This window comes from Canis lupus, chromosome 8 (assembly GCF_011100685.1).
Source record: "Canis lupus familiaris isolate Mischka breed German Shepherd chromosome 8, alternate assembly UU_Cfam_GSD_1.0, whole genome shotgun sequence".
Taxonomy (NCBI): domain Eukaryota; kingdom Metazoa; phylum Chordata; class Mammalia; order Carnivora; family Canidae; genus Canis; species Canis lupus.
In genome coordinates this window covers 55725363-55743541 of record NC_049229.1, presented here as the reverse complement: position 1 = coordinate 55743541, position 18179 = coordinate 55725363, and the positions used below count along the sequence as shown (strand labels likewise).

Sequence of the window (18179 nt, the reverse complement as noted above, 5' to 3'; positions counted from 1 at the left end):
GAAGTAAGAAATAATAGGGGACTAATAGCTAAAATGGTTGCTGTTACATATCTTTTAACAAGATATTTTACATTGAAGATGCCAATGTAATTGCAGGAAAAAATATCAGCTTTCCCAGCCTATTATTGTATATAAACTTCATTGCCTATGGCCTATGGCTGCTAATTATTGAATCATGAAATAGAGAAATCAAACTGGGGAGTCAGTGGTTCTGAACACATCAATTTTCCTTTGTCTTTCTCTTCCTTCATTAGCTAAGAATTTTTCATGTTGTTGCTTGAATTATCTAAGTATTTTCTTAAAGTTCCACTTCACTTTGAGAATATCATACTGACAACTAAATGGCAGTTTAGGAAAGGAAAAAATAATGCAGGAAAAATTACAATAGATACAAGATTTTTTTTGTAAGATTTTATTTGTTTATTCATTAGGGACACGGAGAGGCAGAGACAAAGACAGAGGGGGAAGCAGGCTCCATGCAGGGAGCCTGATTTGGGACTCTATCTCGGGTCCAGGATCACGCCCTGAACTGAAGGCAGCCACTCAACCTCTGAGCCACCCAGCATCTCCAGTAGCTTCAATATATAAATAGGGAGAGAGATGATAGATCAATAGACACAGAGATAGATATCACTATATATACCTTTGAAAAATACAATGTATTTATACCACTGTAAAATACAGTATATTTGAAGGAATGTTATAATTTATTATCTTCTTTCCTTTGATACTGTCATTTCTATCTCATTAACCCAAACTGATTTTACTATAGTTGTAATCACTCTGAGACCTGAATAATAATTTTCAGAAACCAATGGACCTTGGATATATATCTTCATTATTTGTGACTAAATAGCATATTGATATTCCCACATCTTCTATAGATTTGCTCTTGTTAGCAATTGTTGCAGACACCTTGCAATCAATGCAAATAAAACCATCATTATTTCAAATAAAACTCTGGTTTTATAATTTTTAATCTGTGTCATTTCTACAGGGCCACATGTACGCACAAATAAACATACATTTACATATAAATGAATAAAGGGACAATTATATATACCTACACATACATTAACTTAAATATTTATTTGTGTACTGAAAAAATAACTAAACATTGGGGTGCATTATCTTTTCAAATTAGTGTTTTCATTCTCTTTGATTATGTGAAATTTCTATTTTTAATTTTTTGAGGAACCTCTACACTGTTTTCCATTGTGATATTATAAAGAACAGGATCTTGCCATTGTGACAACATGAATGCATCTGGAAGGTATCATGTTACAGGAACTGTCAGACAAAGACAAATATCATATAATTTCTCTAGTATGCAAAACCTAAAAACACAAAACAAATGAACCAACAAAAACAGAAATAGATTCACAAATACAGAGAACAAACTGGTGGTTACCAGAGGGAAGGTGGGTGGGAGAATGGATGAAAGAGATGAAGGGAATTAAGAGGTCCAAACTTCCAGTTATACCATAAATTTAATAGCTACAAAAAGTTCAGAATAGGGAATACAGTCAATAATATTGTAATTACGTTGTGTGGTGACAGAAAGTTACTACAATTACAGTGAGCATTGCATGTGTAGAATTGTTGATTCATTGTGTTGCAAATATGAAACTTCTATAACACTGTCAACTATACATCAATAAAAAATTTAAAAAGGAAAAAATAAATTAAAAAATAAAAAATAAAAGTAGACAACTAACACTTATATGGCCTTATATATAAGAGTTAAACATTTTAAAGCAATCAAATGAGGTGGCAAGGAAAAAAGGGACAACCGCTGTTATATATAGCAATAATCCAATTTCAGTTAATAATAATTTATCAAGAAAATAATTAATCAATTAATAGTATCAACACAATATATAATGTATTTTTAGCGAACTCATTATGTAGTCAGCCATGCATTCCATTAGCTTTCTAAGAATCAATCCTTTAGATGTTAAAAATATAGCTATTTAGTTGAAAAATAATTGGCCAGATTGAGATTATTGAATACATTCAAAAAATTTCCTTGCATTATGGAATAAATAAACAGTTTATAGACAAAGACCTCCCATCCATACAGATGATATACTTCTTTTTTTTTTCAGATGGTATACTTCTTGAAGCAAAATTAGTTTCTTTTTAAAAATTCAGGAAACTATATTATTTTTATTAACATATATTTCCATTATTATTTACTAACATCAACATAAATCTAACTGATTTGTCATTACTCTTGATGTGTTATAGGAGCCATCAGTCTATGTCTTGGGGTCTATGGTAATGTCACACTTTAAGTGAATTGCCTTTTGTCCTTTCAAATTTAATATGTACGATGTAATATGTATTTTCTATATCACTTTTCCCAGTGAAGTGATGATCAAAATTTTTTTTTTAATTTTATTTTATTAAGCAATCTCTACACTCAACCTGGAGCTCAAACTTACAACCCCAAGACCAAGAGTTGCATGCTCTACTAAGTCAGTCAGGCACCCCAACAATCAAATTTCATGGTAAATACTGCAAAACATATAGATTGCACGTGGCCTTCTATCTTCTGTTCATATAAACAGATGAGCTGATACTGTCTTCCCTAGTTACTGTTCCCATTCTTGTTGAAACACCGTTTAATTGTGCATAAAATGCCATAAATGCACTCCAGAAAATAAATATCTTCAAGAAAAATGAAAAATACTTTAATAGAATATATAATATATATTATAAGGATATATATATATATATATGTATATATATCTCAACAGAATTGTACACAATTCCTACTTCGATTGTGAGGATTTGTAATAGGTGTCCATATTGAAAATATTTTAAAGCCAGTTAATATTTATCAGCATTAAAAGTCCCTCTCCTTCAATGATTAACAAACATTTGTTAAATGAATATATGAATACATGTTAAGAAATTCACAAGAATATTCCTTATTAGATTTTAAGCCCAATGGAACAAGAAATATTTCTCTTGTTCACTCATTGAATAACACAATGTCAGCACTTGGTAGGATTTAGAGAATAAATACATTAATGAATAAATTAGGTTCAGCATTTTTAACCTATTATTATTATTTTTAAAGATTTTATGTATTTATTAATGAGAGACACATGGAGAGAGGCAGAGACATGGGCAGAGGGAGAAGCAGGCTCCCTATGGGGAACCCAATGCAGGACTGGATCCCTGGACTCCAGGATTGCTACCTGAACCAAAGGCAGACACTCAACCACTGAGCCACACAGGCACCCTTAATATGCCTATTATTGAATATGTCTGCAAATTAATGAGACTACTTAAAAAGACAGCAAAGAAGCTATGCACCTAATATTCAAGTAGCAATATCTCCAATACTCATACAGTTTCCTAAAAGAAATACTGACATATAATTGATGCTCAATAAATGTTGAATCTAATCATTCCCCTCACCAGATATGCATTTGTTTCACTGGTAAAGCTATTTTTTCTTTCATAATATTTTGTCTCTTTTCTTTGGAATAATTTGATTTCTTTATGTGATTTTTACAAAATACAAAAATTTTATTAATGTTAGACATCTATCTATTTTTCCATCTGTATCTATCTATCTATCTATCTATCTATCTATCTATCTATCATCTCTAAAATGTCATTATAAGTTCTTGTCTGGAAAATACTTTATTGCATCTTCATGGTATATATTACAATCTGGCAAAATCACTGAGGTAAGTAGACCAGACTTAATATAATTCATTGAGATTTACTGTATTTTTAAAAAATTTAGTCACATGAAATACTATAATTCTAATATTCATACAGTTTGAGAAGTAGAATTGCCTACATTTCACATTGGAATAATAGCATTAACTGAGACAAAATTTTAGGGAAGGATAAATATAAACAGAAAAAAGAAATGTGAAAAGCAGCCTTTTAAAAATATGTGTACATCCCTGATGGCAAGTGATGCAGAACATTTTCTCATATGCATGTTGGCCATGTCTATGTCTTCCTCTGTGAGATTTCTGTTCATGTCTTTTGCCCATTTCATGATTGGATTGTTTGTTTCTTTGGTGTTGAGTTTAATAAGTTCTTTATAGATCTTGGAAACTAGCCCTTTATCTGATATGTCATTTGCAAATATCTTCTCCCATTCTGTAGGTTGTCTTTGAGTTTTGTTGACTGTATCCTTTGCTGTGCAAAAGCTTCTTATCTTGATGAAGTCCCAATAGTTCATTTTTGCTTTTGTTTCTTTTGCCTTTGTGGATGTATCTTGCAAGAAGTTACTATGGCCGAGTTCAAAAAGGGTGTTGCCTGTGTTCTTCTCTAGGATTTTGATGGAATCTTGTCTCACATTTAGATCTTTCATCCATTTTGAGTTTATCTTGGTGTATGGTGAAAGAGAGTGGTCTAGTTTCATTCTTCTGCATGTGGATGTCCAATTTTCCCAGCACCATTTATTGAAGAGACTGTCTTTCTTCCAATGGATAGTCTTTCCTCCTTTATCGAATATTAGTTGACCATAAAGTTCAGGGTCCACTTCTGGATTCTCTATTCTGTTCCACTGATCTATGTGTCTGTTTTTGTGCCAGTACCACACTGTCTTGATGACCACAGCTTTGTATACAACCTGAAATCTGGCATTGTGATGCCCCCAGATATGGTTTTCTTTTTTAAAATTCCCCTGGCTATTCGGGGTCTTTTCTGATTCCACACAAATCAAAACTACAATGAGATACCACCTCACACCAGTGAGAATGGGGAAAATTAACAAGGCAGGAAACAACAAATGTTGGAGAGGATGCGGAGAAAAGGGAACCCTCTTACACTGTTGGTGGGAATGTGAACTGGTGCAGCCACTCTGGAAAACTGTATGGAGGTTCCTCAAACAGTTAAAAATATACCTGCCCTACGACCCAGCAATTGTACTGCTGGGGATTTACCCCAAAGATACAAATGCAATGAAACGCCGGGACACCTGCACCCCGATGTTTATAGCAGCAATGGCCACGATAGCCAAACTGTGGAAGGAGCCTCGGTGTCCAACGAAAGATGAATGGATAAAGAAGATGTGGTTTATGTATACAATGGAATATTACTCAGCCGTTAGAAATGACAAATACCCACCATTTGCTTCAACGTGGATGGAACTGGAGGGTATTATGCTGAGTGAAGTAAGTCAGTCGGAGAAGGACAAACATTATATGTTCTCATTCATTTGGGGAATATAAATAATAGTGAAAGGGAAAATAAGGGAAGGGAGAAGAAATGTGTGGGAAATATCAGAAAGGGAGACAGAACGTAAAGACTGCTAACTCTGGGAAATGAACTAGGGGTGGTAGAAGGGGAGGAGGGCGGGGGGTGGGAGTGAATGGGTGACGGGCACTGGGTGTTATTCTGTATGATAGTAAATTGAACACCAATAAAAAATAAATTAAAAAAAAATAAAAATAAAAATAAAAAATAAAAATATGTGTACAGGTGTGTACACACAATTGTGCCCACTCTTCTGTATTTCAGAAAATTGCTTCTGAGGTCTCACATAGATAAGTAAACCAATTACATATGCCATGATCTATGTGTAGGCAGATTTTACATTCATAATGAAAATCTCACTATACAAATTTGAAAAAACAAATGTAATGTTATTACATTTGGAAGTATTTAACTGATATTATATAAAATTATTAGAAAGTGTTGGCTATTCAAGAGGAAAAGCCACTGGTACTCAAAATACTAATGACTAGTTGATTCAACATCTGAGCAATATTTATGCTCTATCTTTCCAAATTAAAGAAAAGTGACAGAGAAAAATAGAGTGATATTTACAAATCCTTAAAAAAGGTCATCCTTACGAGATTTGTTAGTTATATTCTTGTGATTTATTACAACAATATAAAGTAAGCTTTAAAAATTTCAAAATTGTGAAGCTTCTTTCAAATTATGGTAAGTATCCCCTTTCCTGCTCATCATCTAACTTTGTCTCTTGGTAATATCAAGTGGGTTGAAGTTTGCTTTATTTTTCACCAAGTGTTCTTCTGAGGTTGATTTTTTAAATAACTGTTTAATCCTCATGGTAGGACACTAAGGATATGTCTTCACTCAAAAGAAAAAGAAAATTTGACTCAGAGGATCCTGATTTTCCATTTATTTTATCTACTGAATATAATCATTTAACATGTAATTAAATCAAATGTAGTCATTGAAAAAGTGACTAAACATAATGTCTACATAAATCAAGGACACTTTGCCAGATACATAGCCTCATTTGGGGCACAAGGACCTTGAGTAAAATGTTCAAGTCTGAGAGAAAAAATAAGGAAAATTAACCATGAGCTAATCCATTAAACAACATGATTTCAGGGATAAATTACAGGAGTTGACTAAGAATCCATTAAAATATATTTGCCAGAATCAGATTACATGTTGGATAGATTTATTTATAGACTATTTATTCAAAGTGTACTAAAAATTAGAAATGCAAAATGCCGGTAAACTTAGTTTGTACCATTGATACGACATCGCAAAGAAATTGCTAGTAATTCTCCAGGCAGGAACACATGAGGATGGTCTCTTGTCCTACTTTTATGACATATATGCCTAGATGAGCTCTTCGTCATTCTTCCCTTAATGGATTTTATGACTTTAGCTTTAAAGAATCCCCTTATAGTTTGCTAGCAGCATAATTACTCCTTTACTAATCTTCCTCTGTCATGTTTGCATATCTTTATTAAGTAAAGTTTCCATTCTTTTAAAGCTTTTTTTTTTTTTTTTGACCAAAAGTTTTACTATTGAAACTTTGCTTTACCTATAGGTAACGAATTTTCTTTAAAAGTGAAGTCATGGGCAACCTGGGTGGCTCAGCAGTTTAACTCTACCTTCAGCCAAGGGTATGATCCTGGAGACTCAGGATCGAGTCCCACATCCAGCTCCCTGCATGGAGCCTGCTTCTCCCTCTGCCTGTGTCTCTGACTCTTTCTTTCTCTTTCTCTCTCTCTCTGTCTCTCATAAATAAATAAAATCTTCAAAAAGTAAAAAAAATAAATAAAATAAAAGTGAAGTCCCACATGATATCTTTTCTCTGACATCTGCAATCTACTGTAAGTTGTGTTATGAATCTATGGCAATTTGGCGATTTTTAATGTTCTTTTTCCTCTCTTGCTGAATTTATTTTCTTTCAATTGTGGACATCTACAAATTTTCATTATTCCACAGCCTATTCTATTCCTGACATTAATTCTAGATATAATGGGTGCAGCTATTTATTTCCTTTTAGAAGATTAATGATTTTGGCAGAAATAACACATCAGGACAATGGTACTGGAAACACCAAAATCTCGATTTCCATACTTTAACAAATACAAAGGACATCATTTTTACTCATTCAATGTTCATAGTGAGCCTGTGTGATATATACAATTATTCTCCAGTTTTCAAATGAGACACTGAGGCTTAGCTTTCATGAATTTCTCACAATAACACAGCTAGAAAGTTGAAGAGGTGGGGTTTGATCCCAGGAAGCCAGAGCTCATGTTCTTAAGCACTGTGCAATGCCTGCCCTCTCAGTTAAAAAATTAATTCACTTCAAAAGGAACTTTCATTAAGCAAATTTATCATTCATAAATATCTGCTTATAATGTTGCAACATTATTTTATAAGAAATATTTGCGGGGATCCCTGGGTGGCGCAGCGGTTTGGCGCCTGCCTTTGGCCCAGGGCGCGATCCTGGAGACCCGGGATCGAATCCCACATCAGGCTCCCGGTGCATGGAGCCTGCTTCTCCCTCTGCCTGTGTCTCTGCCTCTCTCTCTCTCTCTGTGACTATCATAAATAAATAAAAAAAATAAAATAAAATAAAATAAAATAATAATAAATAAAAATAAAAAAAAGAAATATTTGCCAACAACCATATATGCAGAAATGATTTCTTTAAATCGTAGGCATTTTCAAGGACATGTAAAAAACAAAACTACCACAAGCTTAGAGGCTCAAACCAACCACAGTTATTTTTCACATTTTCCATGAGTCAGGAGTTCAGGTACAATTTACGTCAAAATCCTCACAAAGCTGCAGTCAAGGTGTTAGCTGGGCTCCATACTCACCTAGAGGCTCAGTTGGGAAAGCCTGCTTCCTAGTTCCCTCAAGTTGTCAGCAAAATTTATCCCCTCGCAATTATGGGACTAGAGTCTCCACATTTTTGCTAGCTGCTAGCTCTTCTCTGCTGCCTCTGTTCCTTGCCGCGTGTCCCTCTCCATAGACAGCTCACAACATGACTGCTTGCTCCTCTGAGACCAGCAGAAGAGAGTCTCTATGCTAAGAGTCTTACAGAATCCAAAATAATAACAGGGGTGACATTCCATCACCTTTGCCACATATTCTGTTGCTTGGAAGCAACTTCCTGGCCACATTCCCAAGTAAAGAGATTACACAAGTTCCTAGACACCAGGGAGTCAAAAGTCATTGTGGGAGTCCTCTCAGGGTCTATACACCACATCATTACAGTCCTCTTAAATATTAATACCAAATCTACCCATGGTTTAAATTAGGGTGAAGAATTTTTGGGATAGTCACCCCATTCCATGATACCTTTTGAATTTGAGTGACTAGCTGCAAACATTCTGGCCTTCGTCAGAGAGGGTAACAGTATAACTTTTGAATATTAGTGTGTATTAAGTAAAGGATTGATCAGATTAGATTTCCCTAAATCTTGCTCCTCTAAGTCTCAAGCTCCCGTCCCCCAGTTCATCCAATGAGGAGGACATTTCCTCCTGAAGTTCTGTTCCTCTGTTAGTCTTCGGAGTGGCAGAGCTAAAGGGAATAACAATTACAGTCACTTCTTGGAGTGTTGGAAACAAAGAGCTGTAAGTGGAATATAGTTCAGCTTTGATTACTTTATTGATGGTTGCTCAGTGATCGACCTACACATAATTGATCTGGGGAGCCCCACAGTACTCAGCCTTTGCATCCAATTGAGATTTTAGTGAACAACATCTAGTGTATTGAGTGTGACTTGATGGAAAAAAGAAAAGATCCTTCTTGAAATTGCCCCCTATCAAATATGAACCAGTTCACAATGCAACTTACATTATTTTTCATGCCATCCACTTTTAACCATGCCACTATCCACAGGGCTCTGACTGTTTTAGATTTAACTTCCAGATACATAATTTTTCAATTTATAACAGTTTAAGAAGCTCTTACAAGTTGAGGATGAAGAGAGTTTATAAAAGTATTAGCTATTGAGGGGCGCCTGGGTGGTTCAGTGGTTGAATGTCTGCCTTCAGCTCAGGGTGTGATCCCGGAGTCCTGGGACACAGAGTACCATATCGGGCTCTCCTCGAGGAGCCTGCTTCTCCCTCTGCCTATGTCTCTGGCTCTCTCTGCATCTCTCATGAATAAATAAATAAAATCTTTCTTAAAAAGTATTAGCTATTGAGATACTGCCAATTAAAAATATTGTCACAAAATATAGATCATGTGGAAGTGTACACACAACAAAGAGAATAAAAAATTCTGCATTTAAATAAGTTATATTTCTTTGAAAAGGAAACGAGTGCAGGTACATAAGAGTATGGAATTCAGGGCAGTTAAAAAATACTAATGTGCTTGTACTATGCTCATACATTTAATGCTTAATATATTATTAACGACAGCTCCAGGCAAAAGTTTTACTCTAAAGACTGGAAAGGCTATTTTGTGCACCAAAATACCCAGTGAATAAGTTGGCTTTGTGCACTCATATGCTCAATCTCAGATTGGCACAACATTTTTAAAAACATGATACTACTTCAGGTGTGTGGTAAAGATCTAAAATTGGTCTTCAATGTGGTTGGTCTTCAGTCTGTGGTCCCAGTGGTATTCTTGATGGCAAAGGAGAAAAAGAGCAGATCTATGTGCTCTGTGTTTCACAAAGGGTTCACTCATCTCATTAGATCTGCAAAATAAGTCTAGAGAGCTATTTATTTGCTTTCTATTTCAAAAACAGGGGAAAATAACTGGAGGCAGTCAAAATTTGAAAATATAACTCAGGGTTCATAATTCTTGCCACGATATGTATTTTCAGAAAAAAAAATACAAATTACAGTGGTTATCACCCAATAGATTTCAAATATCATCTCTCAGTAGTATGTCAGAGCATGTGGCACAATAAGGATGCTTGACATATTGGAATCCTACACAGTTGAATTAAAATCGTAGTTTCACAATTTATTTGGCAAATTAATACTGTTACTTGACATCTCTGTATCTTAAATGCCTCCTCTGCCAAGTGACTAATAGAATATCTATAACACAACATTGATGCATTTAATGAGACAGATTATATTTACATAATTCATATGATTAGTCCAATTGTGATTGAAAGATACACTTCTACAATGGTGTGCTTCTATTAGAGCACCATTTAAGCCAGATTTATATGAGTTCAGTAACTAGAAGTTTTCCCCTACAAAAATATTGCCCTTAGCTGGAACAATATTTATACTTTTTGATAGATTTAGTCTCAGTAAGATCTAACATGATGTTCCACTTCTGGAGATTTAGAGAATGACACCTGTTTCTGTGATGCATGTCTTCTTTATTCTGAAGATCAGCAGCCCCTTATTTGGGGAGTAAGAGGCTCAAACTGCGGAAACTGAGTCCTTCCTTTAGATGGAAGTAAAGAAATAACATCTTTTCTATGGTATCAAGAAAAAGGAATTTGTGAATATTGGTACTCTTGGTGATTACTGGTTCAGTCTTGTGAAGAAAATGGCCAAGGATAAAAATGGGTAGGGCAGCAGGAAATAATAGCTCCTCACAATGTCAATATTATAATCTCCTAAACCTGTGAATACATTACCTGGTATACCAAAGAATTACAGTATAATTAATGTAAGGCTCTTCATATAGTGAGATTACTCTGGGGTTGTTTTTTTTTTTTTTTTTTCAAGATTCTATTTATTTATTTATGAGAGAGAGAGAGAGAGAGAGAGAGAGGCAGAGACACAGGCAGAGGGAGAAGCAGGCTTCCTGCAGGGACCCCGATGTGGGACTCAATCCCAGGACACCGGGATCATGCCCTGAGGTGAAGGCAAATGCTCAACCACTGAGCCACCAGGCATCCCACTCTGGGTTGTTCTGTAGACCCCTCCCCAAAGTCCTTAAAAGAAAGTGGTAGGAGACTGAGAGTCAGAAAGAGAGGCTTAAATATACTCCCAGGCTGGCTTTGAATATGGAGAAAGGGGCCCTAAGTCAAGGAATAGAGATGGCTCATACAACCTATAAAAGGCAAGGGATGGATTCTCCTTCAAAGCCTCTAGAAAGTTCTATTGTTTTCTTGAAATTACTTAAGTGGAACTGCAGATAGGCTCTATTCAAGAAAGTAGCTCTGTTACCTCAATCAAAAAGTGGACATTCAGTAAACATTTGTGAAAATTAATAGTAGACATTGTAGAAATATAAACACTGGATATCTTAGAAGTATCAGTAAACAATTATCACTTATCCTGAGGCTGATGAAGGGGAGGCCTATAAATCTCCCAACACTTTCTGCTGTCCACAGTTACTGCCCTGGACTTGAGAGGCAAAAGAAATTATCAAAAGAAGCAAAAGATAAAAGAAAAAAATATATTGTTCTTGTCTCTCAGGACCACATCGCATATTAATTGGATAGTGTACAAAAGAAAACTCACTATTTTATTCTACTTCCAGATCTAAAGTATGTAATCTAACTTGAATCCCATAAAACAAAAAAGTATATATGTAAATACATAAACGTATAAGAACACACCTCATGCATGTGTGTGTGTATATATATAAGTATATATATTTAAGATATACATATACACATATATTTTGATATTTTATTAAAATAGCAACCTTCTGGGGTACCTGGATCGCTCAGTCAGTTAAGCATCTGCTTTCAGTTGGAGTTTTGATCCTGAGGTCCTGGGATCCAGGCCTATGACAGGTTCCCTGCTCAATGGGGAGTCTGCTTTCCTTCTATCTCTCCCTTTGCCACTCCCCTTGGCTTATTCTCTCTCTCTCCAATAAATAAATAAAATCTTTAAAAAAATAGCAACCTACTCTTATTTTGAGTAGTGTTAAATCTTAAACATCTATATAAATGTTAGAAAAATCACTGAAATGTAATAATAAACACTATATTTTAATACAGTACTCAACTATAAAATATTTGAATCAATTTCAATTTTACATACTAGCTTTGTGACTTTGAGCAAGAAATAAACTCTCATCAAATCTCATTTTTAAAAATGTACTCAATATATTTTATAGACATCGACCTTGAGATGAGAACTATTATATATTGATGAGATATAATAAATGTACCATAAATGTTAAAAAATAAAGAAAAAAAGAGAAAGGAAGAAAAGAAAGAATAATAGATCCCTACACTTAATAAATCACTAATTTCAGAAAAAGTTGTATACCTCTGTAATAATAATATGATGTATCAAATATTTTTTTTAAAAAAATCCATCAACACAGTGCTATGAAAAGTAGATGAAAGATCAAATGGGTCTATAATAGTAAGTACATACTCAAGAGAAGAATGACACACCAGTTCATTTTTAAGATTTGTAATTCACCTGACACAGAATAGAAGAAGCAGCAATTAAAGAATAAAAAAAATATGTAGGGACACCTCCATGGCACCGTCAGTGAGGTGTCCAACTCTTGGTTTGGACTCAGGTAATGATCTCAGGATCCTGAGATCCAGCCCCACCCGGGGCAGGGAGTCTACTTATGACTCTCCCTCCCTCTACTCCTGCCCCCTGCACACTCTCTGTCTGAAATAAATAAATCAATCTTTAAAAAAAAAGCAAAAAAAAAAAAAAAAGTAAATGTTTATTAAATATCATCATATATTTATGAGCATAGAGACAGGACACAAGATGGACAGTAACAGGAAAAAAAGGGTGATTCCTTGCTTTTGGAATTAAAGTAAAAATAGTACCAACATTCCAGGTTTGTTAAAGAGTAAAATTAAATAGATGTTATCTTGTTTCATTGATTATATCTACCCTGGCAGATGTGAAGTGGTATCTCATAGTGACTTTGATTTACGTTTCCCTAATGGTTAATGATTTTTAAATACCTTTTCATGCACTTATTGATCATTCATATATTTCTTTGGAAAAATAGCTATTCAAATACTTTGCTCGTTTTTAAATTGGATTGTTTTGTATTTCTATGGTTGAATTCTAAGGGTTCTTTATATATCCCGGATCCTAGATGCTTATCAGACATAAGATTTTAGTCGTTTTGTTTTGTTTTTTTTGTTTTGTTTTGTTTTTATTCTCTAGTTTTCTTTTCACTTTCCTGATAGTATCTTTGGACACACACAAAAAAAATTGTACTATGATAAAGTTGAATTTATACATTTCTTTCTATTTTCCTTATATTTTTGGTATCATATCTAAAAATCTATTGTCTATCCTAAAGTCACAGATGACTTATCTTATATTTTCTTCCATGAGTTTTATAGTTTTAACTGCTTCATTTAGCCCTCATCCATATTGAGTTAATTTGTATCCACTATGTGAAATAGGGACCCAAGGTTAATCTTTACATGTAGATTTCTAATAATCCTTTATTTGTAGCAAATCAACGATGAAAAGACTTTTCTTTCCCTGTGGAATGTTCTTGGCACACTTTTCTAAAATCAAATGTCCACAGATACATGTGTCTATTTCTAGGTTCCCGATTTAATTGTATTGTTCTGTATGTGCATATTATGGCAATACCACATGTCTCAATAACCATGGTTTTGTGGTAAACTTTGAAATAGGGTATTTTAAGTTCTCTATATTTGTTTTTTTTTTTTTTTCAAGATTGTTTCAACTATCCTGGGAAACTTACTAATCCATATGAATTTTAAAATCAGCTTATATATTTTTTCTACAAAAGTCATTACAATTTTGATAGAAATTATGTTGAATATATATATCAATTTGGACAATATATCCATATATTGTGTATTAAATCTTCCAATCCCAAAACACAGATGTCTTTCTATTTATTTTGATCTTCTTTAGCTCAACAATATTCTGTATATTTTATAGTACGCATCTTACACTTAGGATAAATTGATTCCTAAGTATTTTTATTATCTTTGATAATATGCTGAATGAAATTATTTTCTTAATTCTATATTTAGCTGTTCATTATGACTGTATAGCCACAGAGGAGGAGGGTTTTCAGTTTTTAATCATTAAATATGATGTTGCCAGTGGGTTAACCATTAGTGCCCTTTATCATGTAGCAGAATTTAACCTCTATTTTAAATTTGCTGAGTGTTTTTATCATGATAGGATGTTGTTTTTTTTTAAAGATTTTATTTATTTATTCATGAGACACACAGAAAGAGAGGGGCAGAGACATAGGCAGACGGAGAAGCAGGCTCCATGCAGGGAACCCAATGCAGGACTCAATCTTGGAACTCCAGGATCACGCCCTGAGCCTAAGGCAGACACTCAACCACTGAACCACCCAGGTGTCCTGAATGTTTATGTTTTTCAAATGAGTTTTATGCATCTATTGAAATGGTCAAGTGTCTTTCTTTTTGTTCTTTATTTTAACATAGCTCGTTACATTATAGACTATCTATTAATTTTTATATATTGTCCCAGCCTTATATTTCTGAAATACATCCCATTTGGGCATGGTATACAATCCTTTTTATATGCGGTTGGATTTAATTTGCTAGTATTTGGTCAAAAAGTTTTGCACTTATATTCATAAGTTATATTGTTCTGCAGCTTCTTTTCATATAATATCATTATTGAGTTTTGGTATCATGGTTATACTGGTCTCATGAGATGAGTTAGGAATTATTCTCTTCCATTTTTTAAAAGAGTTTGTAAAGGATTGGTGCAAATTCTTCTTTAAATGTTAATAGAATTCACAAGTGAAGCCTCTCCTGAGCTTTTGGTGATGATGGTGGTGGGAGGGGTGTTCTGATGTTTATAAATCACTAATGCAGTTTCTTTACTTGTTATGAATCTATCCAGATTTTCTATTTCTTTTTAACTCATTGGTAGTCAGTGTCTTTCTAGGAGTTTGCTCATTTTAAGAAGGTATTTCATTTGTTGTCCTATAAGTGTTCATGGTACACACCTAAAGTCCTTTTGTTGTTTTAATTTTTGTGTGGTGGATATTGATGCTGTCGCTTGCATTTTTAATTTTCATAGTTTGAATCTTCTCTATTTTTTCTTGGTCAGTCTAAATAAAATTGGCCAATTTTGTGGATATTTACAAAGAACTAACTTTTGACCAATGTATTGCTATCCTTTACTGTCAGTTGACTTGGCTTTTAGTTTGCTGCTCCTTCTCCTGTACTCAAGTCTACTGTTGATTGCTATAGTGATTTTTTTAATTTTAATTATTGTGTGTCTTATATTTTAGTTGTTTAGACATGGCTGCATTTAGCTCTTTAAACATACTTTTTTAAATAGCTGACTAAAGTCTTTGTCTAGCTATTCCACCATGACTTCCTCAGGGCAAGTTTCTATTTATTCTTCCCTATCCCCTCAGGGTTTGTTTTTGTGACTGCTTATTGTAGTTGTTCTTTTTAGTAACTTTTAGGACTAATTCAAGAAACTATGTGTTCCTTGTCATGCATGGCCACTGAGGTTTCTGCATGGTTAGCTTAGGGATCAGCTAATAATTAAACAGAGATTTCCTTAAATATCTGAAATCCGTAAGCCTCTCCATCTTTGTGAGATGTGCATGCTATGGCACATTTTCAATGCTCAGTAAGGCCATTTACCACACTTCCTTGGCTTTTTAATTCCTGCCATGCAGAGTTTCAAGATCATTTGAAAGTGAATGGTTAGGGCTTTTTCAGGTATTCCTTAAGCATATACACAGCTCCACAAATATACATGGCATTTTAAGCTCCCAGATACATGTCAGAGTTTTTCAAAGGTTCTATGATGATTGCTATGGATTGAATTGTGTTCCAAAAAAACTCATATGTTAAAGTCCTAAACCCCTGTGTGAGTATGTCTGGAGAGAGGGTCTTTGGGAGGTAATTAAGATTAAATGAGGTCAGAAATGTAGGACTCTAATTTGATAGGACTTTGACCTTGTAAGCGGAAGAGAAAGAAAAATTTCTATATCTCTCCCTCCTATGTGAGGACACAATAGGTTACCTTCTGCAAGCCAGGAAGAGAGGCTCTCACCAGAAACCAGCACCCAGATCTCAGTCTTCAAGTCTCTAGAACTGTAAGAAATAAACTTCTGTTATTTAACCACATCCAGTCTATAGTATTTTGTTATGGCAACATCTTATTCTTCATCTTTTTCTTTTATGCTTTTGAGCAATTGGGCCAATTTCTAACCTTTATCTGTGCATTTGTAACATTAAAACACTCCCCCACAAATATCTTCAACAAATGCACCCCAGAAGAAGATTTTATTTAGTACTGCATGAGTTTGAGTGAAGTCTAATAAAAAGTTGTTTAAGTGGGATATTTCCACACAAGTCAAATATGCCCTTTTTTTTTTTTTTTTTTTTTTTTTTCAGAATAAGAATTTTTGAGAAAGCTGAAGCTCCATTCTGTTCCTTTGGAACCAGGAATGTTGATTACTACTTTGCAAGTCCATTCCTGGACTGGAGAGCAGGGAACAGAACTAGAGCAAGTTAAAAATACCATAAATCTCAGTGTTAATATCAATATTCAGGAATTTTTTTTAAATGTTGCTGTAATTTCTTATTAATTTTCAGAGTTCTGAAAAAGTTAATTCTGACAATTTTGGACTTTTTTCATTATTTTTTTACAGGGTCAAATTCTTAGAGGTCCTTACACCATCACTTTTGCTTATAAAATTCTATTATTTCATTTTTAACATGCTCTCAATATATTAAAATCTATAATTCTAGCTTCTTCATTATAACTGGAAATCTAACAATACTATGCCCATATGATCAAAAGTTCAAGGAAAACATGGCAATTAGCTGGGCCCTGCTTTTCCTGACTATGTTATCCCCTCTATTGCCTGTTAACCATGTCTCTCCTGCCCCCTTTTTGCTATTCAAATGGTCCCTGCAGGATTTGAACAATCACCTATGGTAAATTATTACTGTACTATACTATGTGATGTTAAAATAAACTCAATTTTCTAGAAAAAATTAAATTTCTCAATGCACAGCTGTGTTGAGGGGCCCATAGTTGGTGTTGTAAATTAAAAACATGCAATTATGACCTACTGAATAAGGAGGTACAAGCCACCTACCTGGACTCAGCAGGTAGTTCCTTCAGCATACAAGAGCCCTCTGGGGAAGTGAAAGCTCAGAGTCATTTTGATTGAAAGTTCTGTGTCAGTACACTCACATAAAAGAAGTGAAGCCACAAGATGTATTACTTACAGATCCTAGAAATAGACTGGGGGTGGAGAAGGGGTGCAATGAGGTGGAGGAAGGACAGCCCTCTGTCCCAGATCACAGTGAGCAGGAGAGAGAGCAGGATAGCAAATACCTATTAAAAGGTGGTTGTGGCGGAGGTCAGTAACTTTTTGCAGGCTCAACACTAAGTGGTTATTTTAAAAAGTGCCCTGGGGAAAGCAAAGTGGGAATTTATGACAGGAATCCTAAACTCAGGGCCTTATCTAAAAGTCCAGACTCTGGGTGTGAGCAGAGTTCTCATGCTGTAAAATACCTAGGCAGCAACTCAAACTAGTGGTTTTCTCATCAGAAAGGAATTCTCCCTTTCAAATATTATAGGGAATGTGAAAACATATTTAGCTATGTATGTAAATTTGCCTAAAGGTAAGGGATAGTATCTTAAAGTTCCTTTTCTCTTTTTTTTAACAATCTGACTCTCACGCAGGTTTATAACCCAAATTTGAGTAATCCATGTCATTTGGAAAAATTTAACCAAATAATTTAATTTAAAATGATTCTAGATTTGTAATGTCTCCAGACAGTCAAATGATAGCAAAAAATCTTGTTCAGAGTAACTCAACTTTAGCATATGTGTGCCATATTTCTGTTCTGTAAAAAATATGACCTCATAGTCAAAAATCACAAATCAGCTAAGGAAATAAGGCAACATGATTTGCAGCTAATAAAACAAAATTGATATCAGAATTTTAGTTAAAATGTTTATGATATTTTAATTATGAGAAGATTTAAAGTAATAGGGTGAATATATTTACAGAAATGAGGTGTGAACATCTAAGAAATAAAAATATCT

At 34.3% G+C, this 18179-nt stretch overlaps 1 long non-coding RNA gene across 1 annotated transcript; it reads right to left on the bottom strand.

Annotated features, from left to right (window-relative positions):
* Positions 1-517: 517 nt before the first annotated feature.
* Positions 518-17353, bottom strand: LOC111097126. The gene is made up of 3 exons (XR_005362921.1): positions 17221-17353; positions 16137-16207; positions 518-575 (listed from the first exon to the last, which is right to left on the bottom strand). It is a non-coding gene; the product is annotated as an uncharacterized LOC111097126 (long non-coding RNA).
* Between the last annotated feature and the right edge of the window lie 826 nt (positions 17354-18179).